The sequence below is a fragment of the Portunus trituberculatus genome, chromosome 18 (assembly GCF_017591435.1).
Source record: "Portunus trituberculatus isolate SZX2019 chromosome 18, ASM1759143v1, whole genome shotgun sequence".
NCBI classification, from domain to species: Eukaryota; Metazoa; Arthropoda; class Malacostraca; order Decapoda; family Portunidae; genus Portunus; species Portunus trituberculatus.
In genome coordinates, this window is record NC_059272.1 from 9564550 (window position 1) to 9579549 (window position 15000).

General features: G+C 35.1%; 1 long non-coding RNA gene across 1 annotated transcript in view; it reads left to right on the forward strand.

Moving 5' to 3' along the window:
- Positions 1–15000, forward strand: part of LOC123505661 — a 59003-nt gene that overhangs the window by 41051 nt on the left and 2952 nt on the right. Inside the window, exon 2 of the long non-coding RNA XR_006675226.1 lies at positions 14786–14849. This is a non-coding gene — a long non-coding RNA (uncharacterized LOC123505661). The remainder of the gene's footprint in view (positions 1–14785; positions 14850–15000) is intronic.

The following is a 15000-nucleotide window of genomic DNA, read 5'->3' on the forward strand; positions in this document are numbered from 1 at the left end:
TGAAAGGACACGGATTTTTGGGCATGATGAAACAGAAGATGACGTCATGTGGTGTGATGGGACATTGAATAAAGGTGCTGACGAGGCCTTTAGGTGGAGGTATGGCGTGGTGGTGCGGCGACGAGCGGCAGGGGAGGAATAGGACTAAACACTAACTGGAATAAGACCTTCAAGGGAGTTGGTGTTGGGGTGGCCAGAAGGCTGAAAGAATCTTCGTAAGGATTAGGGCTTGGGCTTGGAGATAACAAAAGTTTCTGTGATGGTGTGTAAATGAATTGCGCTATAGGACGACGTTCACCATCATTAAAACTGTTTATGGTGTTACATTGCCACGACAGTTATTAACTAATAGGAGTGAATATGAGTAGCTTTGTTACGTTAAAAGGTTTCTGTAATGATGTATGAATGTGCTGCGCCATTACAAAGTTACGCTCAATGTCACCAAGATTGTTTTTGAGGTTGGGATCCCCAAAATATATATAAACTGGTGTATATATGTATCTGCTTTTTATGCATGTGTTTTTTTTGGAATAGTCGATTATGTTAGTTTGTAAAATATACCACTGTAATATTTTTCCACAGCGAAGCCCAGTGTGACTGAGTTTGACACGATTGATTTCCTAGTTAGATACATAATCCTATAGCGTATGTATTACGTAATTACTAGTATGTATGTGGATCTTTAGCTCTCTCTCTCTCTCTCTCTCTCTCTCTCTCTCTCTCTCTCTCTCTCTCTCTCTCTCTCTCTCTCTCTCTCTCTCTCTCTCTCTCTCTCTCTCTCTCTCTCTCTCTCCAGAACTTTTCTAAATTAGCAACTCTTCCAAAAACTGTTTCCTCTCCATCCCTCTTTCTCACTACCAGTTTCATAAGCACCGACAATTACAGCGTATGTCTCTTCTTACCTCTTTCTATTTCCATCCGCATTAGCCTCGGAACTGCCTCTTATCTCTCTCACCTCCCCTACATGCTATCCATTAAGACAATGCCTACACCCTCTCTTGCACACGTCTTCTGTTACACACCTGATTGTATTCATTTGGATGTGTACCAAACTTTTCCTCGCTCTGTCTTTTGTTGGCTTCACTAGCTCCCTTCTGTCTCCCTTCGTGCATTTTTGTCTCGCATATCACTTTTTTTCTATTCTCTATTTTTCGGGCACTGTAATGTTAATTTTGTTCATGTTTTTTGCTCGCTAGAATGGACAGTACTTGCATTTCTTTTCTTGTTAGGGTAAATTCAGAATATGTTTTCTTGTTTTCCTTGTTCATGTCCACTAAACAACGTCCTCAGTGACTTCTCTGTCCTAAGTGGCAGAGTGTGGACGTTCTATTACCATACTGATTTAACCTATTTTTTCCTGCTGGATGAGTTACCACGGCTATCTGGCTCATTACTGGCGTAAGAAAAAAAGCTTAATTATGCTAATGTTGATTGAGAGGGCTCTGCGAGGCGAGTAAGTGATGATCTTGGTGAGGTGAAGGAAACGGAGAAAGGTTTAGCCTCTGAAGTTTCAAGATTCCTCTTGTGGGACTTGGAAAATATGTAAAAAATTATGAAATAATACAGCTAAAAAAAAAACTTTACTAAAAAATTGGAATGAGCAGCCTCGCCTCCGAATTAATCACAAAATTTACAATATTCTGATTGGCCTCTATTTACATGGAGCCGCCGCCTCGTTCATCAATGTTTGTGTGGCTGGAACTTTGACACACAACGTCCCTCCATTTCAAACACTAACTGAAATAATGTTATTTGATAAAAAAAAAAAGAACCATTGTATCAATTTATTTATGCATGCACTGAAGACAAGCTACGCTGTTCAAGTCGAAGCTGTTTAAGTTGGGAGCTTTTTCCGCTCCGGCAATTGGTCATCGTGGGTTAGATAAGAAGACAGAGAGAGAGAGAGAGAGAGAGAGAGAGAGAGAGAGAGAGAGAGAGAGAGAGAGAGAGAGAGAGAGAGAGAGAGAGAGAGAGAGAGAGAGAGAGAGAGAGAGAGAGAGAGAGAACCATAAGGACCTGATTGATCAATTTTATGGCCTTTGAAAAGAGTTTAAATTCTGTAGTTTTTGGATTGTTAATTATCGGCTGTGGCATACTTTCTTTTTCTTATTAGCCAGATCCCTTCTTATTTATAAAGGCAAGAAGGTGATTGAGAATACTACGGGGTGTGGATTTGTGGACTGTGTGATGGGTACTCGAGCAGCAAGATGCTCCTGTCTGAAAAACCGGGGAGCACGGAGATGCATTTTTCAGGCCGTGCTTTCCGTGGCGTTGGTGTGGTTATCTCACCACTACACCGCATGGTGATAGCTTACACTCTAGAGACGAGTTTCTCAATCTGGGGTTTGCGAACCCTCAGGGGTTCACAAGAAGATTTCCAGGGGTACTTGGATGGTTGATTTAATGATACATCCTTTGCAGAATATCTTTGTTATTGAGTTAGTGTCAGTCACTAAATTAACATTCTGTTCGATGTCAAATTACTGTGGGTTCGGGTAGATGGTCTTATAACTCAGAGGGTTCTTAACGAGAAAAAAGTTGAGAACCCCTGATCTATAGTCTAAAGCATTGGTTCTTAACCTGGGGTACCTGTACCCCCAACGGGTACGAAACCTTAAACCTAGGGGTACGAGACATGGTAACCAGTGCAATGGTACTGTATATTTACGGTACCATTGCATATATTTTCTTAATTTTTCTCTTACTATAATTGTCTCAATTTTTTAAGTTAGTGCTGTAAACACTATCACTAATCCTTTTCATATGTTTGTATAGTATTTATATTGGAGAGGGTACGAGATATCAATGGGTACGGGCACTGAAAAAGGTTAAGAACCATTGGTCTAAAGGCATAAACATTTCCTCCTACATTGCCCAGCCTACACCAGTGAAAGATCCAAACACTCCAGTTGGCAGCGTCCTTACCCAGAAAATGAAGAACACCTAATCCGAAAATTATTTTTAAAAAAATCTGGTGTAAAAGAAAATAAAGAAATAATATATAATTTTTGGAAAATAAGAGAACATAAAGTAAAAAGTTTGAATAATAATTAATTACAGCTACAGACCCAGACAAAACACAAACCAAAACACATCAGGAGGTGCTGATATCCAGGCTACACTTCCGCCTATCAACTGAACTGAACCGAATACCATGTTCAGGCTATGGCAAGACAGAGCTTAGGAACACGGTGATGAAAACACTACAGCACCCTCGGACTATTTCTGTTTCGGCCGCTCCGCTGATTCCTTGTGAAGAATTAACCTGTGCAGAAGCGAGGTGAAATGTGTGTTAAGGTTCCGTGCTGTATTTAAGTTTCTAGAAATTAAAGATCTTGGTACAGCAGGCAATCATGTTTTGCTCTCTGTTATGGTGTTAGTCGTATAAACTCAAGTAACTATACAGAAATACCATGATAGAATAAGAACAGAAAAATACTGAGAAGAGTAAAAGCATGGTAAATCAATAGATACATCGTAATACAGTGTTTAGAGACGACTACTCTGTACCGCGAGACGATGCTGACCCACTCCTGAATTAAACCAACCTGCAAACACTGAAAATGTGACAGTTTGGATCCTCTCCTATTGACATTAATCAAAGTGTTACGATTTATTCACAATAGTAATATATTATACTCAGACGGAACACGGGCCTGATGTGTTTGAGATGTGGCATTTTGTTATAATACATTTCGCACTACTGTATATAGCGACTGTTTAGGACCGAAAACTATAGCTTCAGGTAGATATACAATAATGTTATCTACCAATTTTCAGTCTTAAAGTAGGAGAAAATTACAAATATCAATGCATTTCTTTTATAGTCCTCCTTGCTGCTCGAAAAGGTGCACGAACTTAGAAAAGGTTGAAGAACACTAAACTATACCCTGAGAAAAAATACAGTAAAAGAGATAAGATAAAAATGACTAACATCTCTATTATTACGGAGGCTAAGAATAATACCAAGATTAATTAAGTAATTCAGAGATAACGAAACGAACGACGATCACGAGAGCTTCCACGATAACAGTGTGTATGATAAGATGTGATTCCAGATTCCTTGATAGCGCTCCGAGTTTCCAAGATAACAATGCCATTCCAGTTTCCTCGATAGCGATGCGAGTTTCCAAAATAACGATACCATTCCATGATAAAGATGCCATTCCAGTTTCCACGATAATAATGCAAGTTTCCACGATCAAGATGCAATTCCAGTTTCCACGGTAACAATGCGGGTTTCCACGATGTCGATGCGGTTCCAGTTCTCACGATGCGATTTCACGACACAATATTGAAGTTCACTTGCCTACACAGGTACTGGGACGAACCCTTTCACCCCGTAAGGGTTCACCCCAGACTTTTGAGTGCGAGGAGAGTGACGCTGCCACCTCACTGCGCCTCACACGAGTAGCCATGAGCAATGACCCGCCACACACCACTCCCCAAACACTGTCAGTGAGTCCTTTTCACCCCGTAAAGGACCACTGGTAAGTGCCTGGTGCATGGCGCACAGCGTGCCCTCGTTCATGGCGAGTTGTTCAGCACGGTGTCATTATAAGCAGAGGTCCCGTACACACCACTCACCACCAGACTCTATGCAAGGAGCCCTTATCACCCCTTAAAGGCCCCTCACGGCATCATCTGGTGGACGGTAGACACGGCAGACTGCTTAAGGCGACTCCTTGCCTAGTGTGAGGCGCTGCAAGTTGACGACAACCAGTGCGCTTGAAGCCGCAAAGGAAAATGTGTCCACGTTAACAATGGGATTCCACGACAGGTTGCGATTCCAGTGTCTACGGTAAAGATGTGTTTGTCGAGGATGACGATCCGTTTATCGAGGGTAGCGTTGCGGCGATGGCGATGGCGAAACGATTCAAAGTATTATTATCTACACAGGTACTGGGACGAAAATTTTCATCCCGTGGTTATGAGAGCAGTGACGATGCAATCTTGCAATGTCTCACACAGGTCGCCATGACCAATGACCCGCCACATACCACTACCCAAACACTGTCATGATGTAAGTCCTTTTTACCTAACCCAACCTAACCTAACAGAAAGGACCACTGCTACTGTCAGTGCCTGGTTCATGGCGCACAGCGTGCCGTTGTTCATGGCGAATTTTTTGAGCCCGGTGTCATTATAAGCATGGGACCCGTACACACCACTCACCACCAGACTCTATGCAAGGAGCCCTTATCACCCCTTTAGGGCCCCTCACAGCACCATCTGGTGAGTGATAGACATTGATCTCTTGCTTATGGCGACCCTTGCCTAGTGTGAGGCGCTGTAAGTGGACGACTTGTAGTGAAGCTTGAGGCCACCAAGGAAAAGAAGGACCTGCCTTGGGCAACTTTAGGCCGAAAGTTCTCAATTGTCGTTTAGATTTTGATACGAATATAAAATCGTCGATGGTAAATGAAAAATAGCTTTGGTCTGAAAGTGTGCAAGAATTAGCTGATTAATGAAACTAGGTAAGGCAGCTTTGCTCCTTAGTATTTAGTGTACTTTGCATGTTGCTGCCGTGAATGTGTACGTATTTGTAGATAACTGGATAGAAACAGTAGACCAATGGTAGTTGTGTAACTATTGGGGAACTTTTGAAAATTAGTTAAGCTTCTGGATAGAGTGGATGAGTGCACACAGGTTTGCTTGTCTTATACATAAACTGCCACCTGTAGACATAATTTTTTTTCTATTTTATGCTCTTAGAAAAAAGCAAACTTAGTTTCCTTTATTTCCCTGATCACAATGACGTGTAAATATCAATGTTTCAAATATAAGGAAACACTAGGAGAGGACCCAAACTCCCGTTGAAGTTGCCAGATTCAACAGATATCGTAATATTTCACAGAAAAGATGGTCAACTGCATATCGTATATTTTGGATATTCTTCTGTCACATAAGGAGATATCAAGATAGGTAAAGTATTTTCAAACATGTATCTACGACAAAAACGCTATAATAGTAGAGTTAGGTTATAACTATGCATTGTTTTTTTTTTATATACCATCTAGCTCTATTCCTGGGACAAAAATTACTTCTTCCTCAATTGATAACTCGAAGTTAGTATGATATTTTCTTTCCTTCTAGGTTAGTAAGTAGACTACAAGACACCATGAACATATGAAGCCCCGTAAATGAGTTTATTTTCATAACTTAGAAATCAAAGTCTGATAATGAGATTGTCTATTGCCAACCAAACCGTTCTGCATAGACGTCTTCAGCGTCATAGAGACCTAATGATGTTAGCTCATGGGCAGTGGCCATCCTGACAGCGCGAAACCCCAGGGGTTGTAAGATTTCCAGGGGTACTTAGATAGCTGATCTAATACAATCTTTTGCAGTACCATTGCATATTGAGTTCCATGTTCCATGTGATAATACTGGGGGTTCGGGTAGATGGTCTTATAACTCAGGGGGTTCTTAACGATTAAAAGTTGAGAACCCCTGCTCTTGAGTCTAGGGGGATAGTAGACTGGACACGTGTATAATATAATAGCAGTAGTAGTAGTAGTAGTAGTAGTAGTAGTAGTAGTAGTAGTAGTAGTAGTAGTAGCGGTGGTAGAAGTAGTAGTGTAATAGTTTAGTAGTAGTAGTGGTAGTGGAGTTTATTAAGTCGTCCTCAATAGCAGGCTGAGATCTCCCTTAAAGGTGCCAGTTGAGCCTTGTGTAGTATTGTAGAGGCATAGAGTTGAGAATTCACGGTCATGTTACAACTCGGTTTATTGCCTGTAAAATACATAACGAGTACATGGACATCGTAGTTTCCTTTCATTTGTTCAGTGTTATCGTTTCATATAAACGTGAGGAAGTTAGAAATAATAAACAATAGGAAAGAGTAGGTACATTTGAGTTGAGTGTCCCACACTTGAAGGCAACATATTTAATGTCGCTTCTCACCGTCAAGTACCAACGTGGACACTTCCATTTTGTTGTGCCTATTTCGTGTCTGGTCCTCAAAGATAACAAGTGATACAAATAAGCTCCGTGAAAACACATTATTCAGGCATAGATAAGGACAAGGACCGGAACTCAGCTCTTAGGGTAATTACGCTGACAAAAAATATCCTTTCATTAAAGATAGTGGCATCCGACTCGCCTTCAGAGAATTGTAGAAACAATTACTTCTTACTACAGTGACTTTTTGTGTTGGGTACTTTTTATTGTCCTTGGCTGATAAGAATGTTTATTGTGTGTGATAGTGCTGAGACTCATATTTTTGTTTTTGTTGATAAATTTGTTAAACATTTATCTTGAATAGTAACTCTCTTGGAAATATATCTTGGCATTAGCCCCTACCCACCAAGCTGTGCGGCATCCTCATGTGCTGCTCCCATGGACAACAGAGATTGCATGTTGCCGCGGCATTGTAATGTTACCGTCGCACTGCTCATAGGTAAGGAATGAAAAGAGTTTTCGACAGTGGTGGAGGCACTTGATTTATTCATGTTGTTAGTAATGTCACTGTCTCTTGTTAGGGTATGAACTGTACATAATTATTCTCTTGTTTCTTCACATACAGCCGTGAGAACGGGGCTGATTTCAGACGGATGTCTTTATAAGTTCACATTCTTATTTTTTCCTTCGCATGCACCTCTCAGGCCTATTCGAAGATCGGAAATAATGAGCTCTGAGCTCGTTCCGTAGGGTAACGTCTGGCTGTCTCGTCAGAGACTGCAGCAGATCAAACAGTGAAGACCAAGACCAACAGAGGACCATGCTGAGGTCAACATCCGCTCTCATAAGTTCAGTGTGAAAATCTCTAGCTGTTAGATAATATATATGTAATTATAACTAAGTATAATAACATAGACATAGGTTTAATATCAATATATTTTTTACTTCTTATATTTATGATAAGATAAAACTTCAACTGATATAATCAATGCATTTGTAAGCGTTCTTAAATGTACGGGTCGGTCACCGTGTCAGTGAGTTACTGCTGACGAAGGTGGACAGGAAAAACTGCGGTGGGAGTAGTCTGACGATAGCATATATATATATATATATATATATATATATATATATATATATATATATATATATATATATATATATATATATATATATATATATATATATATATATATATATATATATATATATATATATATATATATATATATATATATATATATATATATATATATATATATATATATATATATATATATATATATATATATATATATATATATATATATATATATATATATATATATATATATATATATATATATATATATATATATATATATATATATATATATATATATATATATATATATATATATAGAGAGAGAGAGAGAGAGAGAGAGAGAGAGAGAGAGAGAGAGAGAGAGAGAGAGAGAGAGAGAGAGAGAGAGAGAGAGAGAGAGAGAGAGAGACTCAGAAATACGTAGTTTTAATTTGGTATGCAGCCAACGTGCTTTACAAAAGTAAAATTCTACCTTGGTGTGCGTTCTATATGTTTCATTTGTTCATTTGGGTTTAAATAACACATATATATATATATATATATATATATATATATATATATATATATATATATATATATATATATATATATATATATATATATATATATATATATATATATATATATATATATATATATATATATATATATATATATATATATATATATATATATATATATATATATATATATATATATATATATATATATATATATATATATATATATATATATATATATATATATATATATATATATATATATATATATATATATATATATATATATATATATATATATATATATATATATATATATATATATATATATATATATATATATATATATATATATATATATATATATATATATATATATATATATATATATATATATATATATATATATATATATATATATATATATATATATATATATATATATATATATATATATATATATATATATATATATATATATATATATATATATATATATATATATATATATATATATATAATGTTTATAAAGAATGATAATAATAAGCACATCAATTTTTGTGAAACAAAGAAACAATGAGACGTAATCAGAAGCAGAAGCAATGCTTGAATTACTAATACTTTTACAATTACATTATAGCTCCAATGAAAAGTGCCATAATAAATATCAAATAAAATGTAAAAGTCTAAGAAACTGCAACTATTTCACTTTTATGTGGAAAAATATGTAACTACTTCATCTTCCGAAATTATACATTATGTTAGAAAAAGTATCGAGCTTTCCTGGACATTTTATCATAGAAGACTATTCTTATATTAGCAAATGAGTTATGTATTGTATAAACCGATATGACAAAAACGAATCCGATCTTACAATAAATAAATAAATAAGCGACACTGATCACGATGTGAGAGGCGAAGATAACGATGCAATTACATGATAACGATGCGATTCCACGATAACGATGCGAGTTTCCACGATAATGATGTGATCCCACGATAAGGATGCGAGTTTCCATGATAACGATGCGAGTTTCTATGATAACGATATAATTCCACAATAATGATGCGAGTTTCCACGATAACGATACGAGTTTCCATGATAACGATGCAATTTCATGATAAAGATGCGAGTATCCACGATAACGATGCGAGTATCCACGATAACGATACGATTCTATGATAAGGAAGCGATTTCAGTTTCTGCGATAACGTTGCGAGTTCACAAAAACTATACGAATTTCAGTTTCCACGATAATGATGCAATTTTACGATAAGGATGCGATATCACAATAACGATACGAGCTTCTACGATCACGATGCGATTCCAGTTTCCACAATAACGATGCGAATTTCTTCGGTAACAATGGTGGCATAGTGATACTTATACGCCATTAAAGTTTACCTAGTTACACAGGTGTATCAGGACTAAACCTTCCTCCCCAGGGGTCCATCCCAGTCCAGTGGGTTGTGAGGGCAGTGACGATGCAACCTTACATTGCCTCACACGGGTCGTCGTGAGCAATGACCCACCACACATCACTCCCCAACTACTGTCATGAAGTAAGCCCTCTCATCCTTAAAGGACCCTTTTTACTGTCAGTGTACATAGTGCACAGCTTGCCCTCATTCATGGCGAGTTGTTCAGCCTGGTGCCATCACAATCAAGGGACCCATACACACCCTCCACCAGACTCTATGGAAGGAGCCCTTATCTCCCCATCGTGACCCCTTGCCTAATGTGAGGCGCAGCAAGTGGACGACTAATAGTGAAGCTTGAGGCCGCAAAAGAAAAGAAGAATCTGCTACCAGTTCCCTGCCTTGGACCTTCGCCTCGTCTATGACCTCGTTGTAAAACCATTTAGCTAACTTTTGAAGGGTTCTCTAGGTATTAAGATGCCAATAAAATCACAGAAGGGAACCCAGATTACCTATTGTGACGTTATCTCTGTTGAAATGAAGTGTGCTGTTGCTACATGTATCTTGTTGAGTCGTGCCCAGAGCTCTGACACTCTACCAGACATCACACTCATGCTTCAGACTCTCTAACCACTCCCGCTTTGGGGGTCCGAGGGATCTCAAGCGCACGGACACGAATCCTGGCCACGGTCCGAGTATAGGTAGGGCTTCCTTACTCGGGATACCGGTTCTCTAGCGGGTGAGGTTTCAAATAAGAGGTACCACAAAAAGTAGCTCCTTTAACCCATAAATTCCCATGAAAAGCCCACAGGGTATAAAAAAAAGTGTTTACCTTATTTCTTAATGATAAAAGGAGACCAAATCATCTTGTAAATATAGATTACAATTAAAGCGTAGATCGCATACCAAAATAGCTTAATAACACTTAGACCACATACCAAAGTAGCACCTTGTGAGATTGCTTAATACATTATCTCTCGCGTTCCAATGTGTACCGTTCTCAGAAGCTTGAAGTGTCTGTCTCCACGTGATTGTTGCGGACCGTTTGAAGACGAGAGCCGTGTGATCCTTTGGGGAACGTGTGGCCCCGAGGAGAACAAAAGGAACAGGTCGAGGGAGTCACAGGGAGAAGAAGAGGGTGTGGGTGTCTAAAGATATTGAGGATGAATGTTGTCGCCTTTAGGGATGAGACATATCACTCCGCCTCTCTTGATAAGCCTAATAAGGAAACTTTTGTGTTATCGAATCTGAAATTTTCCAGGTGAGAGGGTTTGCCTTAGAGAAGAAGGTTGTTAGCTAAATCGTGTGTGTGTGTGTGTGTGTGTGTGTGTGTGTGTGTGTGTGTGTGTGTGTGTGTGTGTGTGTGTGTGTGTGTGTGTGTCCTATTCTTGGTATTCTGTTTCTAGATGTCGGAATGGTGGAAAGGAAAGACAGAATATAAAGAGGAGGGGAAGATGAAATGTGTATTGTGGCGCCTTAACCTTTGATAAAGTCACAATATTCTATACTTTTAGTTTTGACGGAATTTATGAACCATTTCCCGTTAGCTCTGCTTAAAAGCAACTTCAGCTTTATTGTTGTGAAAACGTGAGATTGCAATAAAGACAGGCAGACAAACAGACAGAGCGCTGTATATAATATAATTGTCATCTGCATCATGTCGTTTTCCTCGTTGCTTCCTCTAAGTCCTGACGGTAACATAGCCTTCACCCAAAACACCAAGCCGTTCCTGCCACACTGGCGTTTACAAATTCTCATGGCAGTTTGTAAAACCTTCCTGCACTCATTTCTTCTTTTCCTGTAAACAGAAGGTAACGCGGGAGAAAGGTTTTTATTTGTCAGTCTGGCGTGAGGTTCATCTGCTGGCAGAAAAAAAAATGTGACATGTTATGTGTGTTTTTCTCAAATCCTGACCGACGAATTTAGTCTAGCGTATTTTTCTTCCAGGAGGAATTGGGTCATTGGGTTGTTTCTTGTTTACACTTGAAAACTATTTTTAGATCATGTGCTGGTCTGTGTTCAAATTAAGATTCTTTCCGGTTCTATATTACAGTTAAACATCTCTCTAAGGTCTAGGCAATGCAAATTTAACAGGTTCAATCTCCTTTCATATAGAATATCATCTCCTATTTAGTTATTCTGTTTTTTTAGTGATCCTAACAGACCTGTATCCTTCCTATGAAGTGGGGAATAGAACTGTAGAGCATAATCTAAATGAGGTCTATCCAGCGCCAAGAATAACATTAATATTCATATTTTCACGTTCATGTTCCGTGCCTCTGCCGTTGTTACGCCAGTACAATCGATTTCTTAGGTGAAGATATCGTGTCAGACAAAAGCTTATCCATATCTTCATGTTCCAAAAATTAATGGTGATAGGAATATATATATATATATATATATATATATATATATATATATATATATATATATATATATATATATATATATATATATATATATATATATATATATATATATATATATATATATATATATATATATATATATATATATATATATATATATATATATATATATATATATATATATATATATATATATATATATATATATATATATATATATATATATATATATATATATATATATATATATATATATATATATATATATATATATATATATATATATATATATATATATATATATATATATATATATATATATATATATATATATATATATATATATATATATATATATATATATATATATATATATATATATATATATATATATATATATATATATATATATATATATATATATATATATATATATATATATATATATATATATATATATATATATATATATATATATATATATATATATATATATATGGGAATCCAGCTCCACCCATTAGCATCGCAAGGAATTTTATCTATATTGCTACCTCTCTCTCTCTCTCTCTCTCTCTCTTCTCTCTCTCAAGGAATCTCTATCTCTCTCTCTCTCTCTCTCTCTCTCTCTCTCTCTCTCTCTCTCTCTCTCTCTCTCTCTCTCTCTCTCTCTCTCTCTCTCTCTCTCTCTATATATATATATATATATATATATATATATATATATATATATATATATATATATATATATATATATATATATATATATATATATATATATATATATATATATATATATATATATATATATATATATATATATATATATATATATATATATATATATATATATATATATATATATATATATATATATATATATATATATATATATATATATATATATATATATAAGCGCTGTCCAGCTTATATATATATATATATATATTTATATATATATATATATATATATATATATATATATATATATATATATATATATATATATATATATATATATATATATATATATATATATATATATATATATATATATATATATATATATATATATATATATATATATATATATATATATATATATATATATATATATATATATATATATATATATATATATATATATATATATATATATATATATATATATATATATATATATATATATATATATATATATATATATATATATATATATATATATATATATATATATATATATATATATATATATATATATATATATATATATATATATATATATATATATATATATATATATATATATATATATATATATATATATATATATATATATATATATATATATATATATATATATATATATATATATATATATATATATATATATATATATATATATATATATATATATATATATATATATATATATATATATATATATATATATATATATATATATATATATATATATATATATATATATATATATATATATATATATATATATATATATATATATATATATATATATATATATATATATATATATATATATATATATATATATATATATATATATATATATATATATATATATATATATATATATATATATATATTCGTTTTACTTTAATATTAATTCACTATTTTATTGTATTTTGGAAAAAAGAACATTATTCTTACCGGTATGAGCTTTATGTTCACGCCACTGCTGATATGGCAGCCGCTGTCCTGATGGAGCCTCAGCCATCTCGTGGTGAAGACTGTCTGATCCGAAGCGATGTGAATCTAGATTCAGATCACGTACACAAAATAGAAGTCGAGGCGGTGTACGGCATGATCCGATCTGGATCCGGTAGATCCTTGCAAACAAAAAAGGCTTTTAGCTTTTATTGTTGTAGTCGGGGTGAGTGTTGCATGGTGTAGATTTTACTGTAATATTAATTTTTTTGTGTAATAATATACTTTCCACAAATTTCAGTGTACCATTCAAATGATCTTTATTTGCCTCTCTGGCGGGTTTTTTTTTTTTGGTCTGTTTGTATCATTCATTGTATCTAGATAGCAAAAGAGAAGAAAGTATGGCCGTGTCCTTGGTAGCGTAGAGTGACACGGCGAAGTAAAGATTCGAAGACGTGATATTGCTTGCATAATGACGAAGGATCAATATCTGCCGTGGGGAAGGTGGAATCAAGTAACAGTCACTTACCCTGCAGACCGTTAGTTGCCTACCGGCGGGCCTCAGCAGCAGCAGTGCAGTCTTATCGGTGTTACTGTGATGACAACTAAACGATAATCTATAGGAACCAATAACCTAGGTATCACAACACAAAATCAACCACTCCCTGCTGCTGCTGCGGCCACGAAGGTACTGTATGGCTTAGCTGTGGGATTTCACTCGGTGTTTCCCGCCTGTGTTACAAATATAATGTATATGATAGGAGACGCAATGGTTTATATTTCTGAATAATAATATTGATGCTTGTTGCTTTTTTTTTTTTACTTTCCAGACGTGGGTGTTGTTGAGGATAACAGTGGCAGGCGGTGCTGTGGATCCGAGGCTCATCCTGACAGGTAGGCTGCGGAATCCTTTGTTGATCTTCCTCTCTCTCTCTCTCTCTCTCTCTCTCTCTCTCTCTCTCTCTCTCTCTCTCTCTCTCTCTCTCTCTCTCTCTCTCTCTCTCTCTCTCTCTCTCTCTCTCTCTCTCTCTCTCTCTCTCTCTCT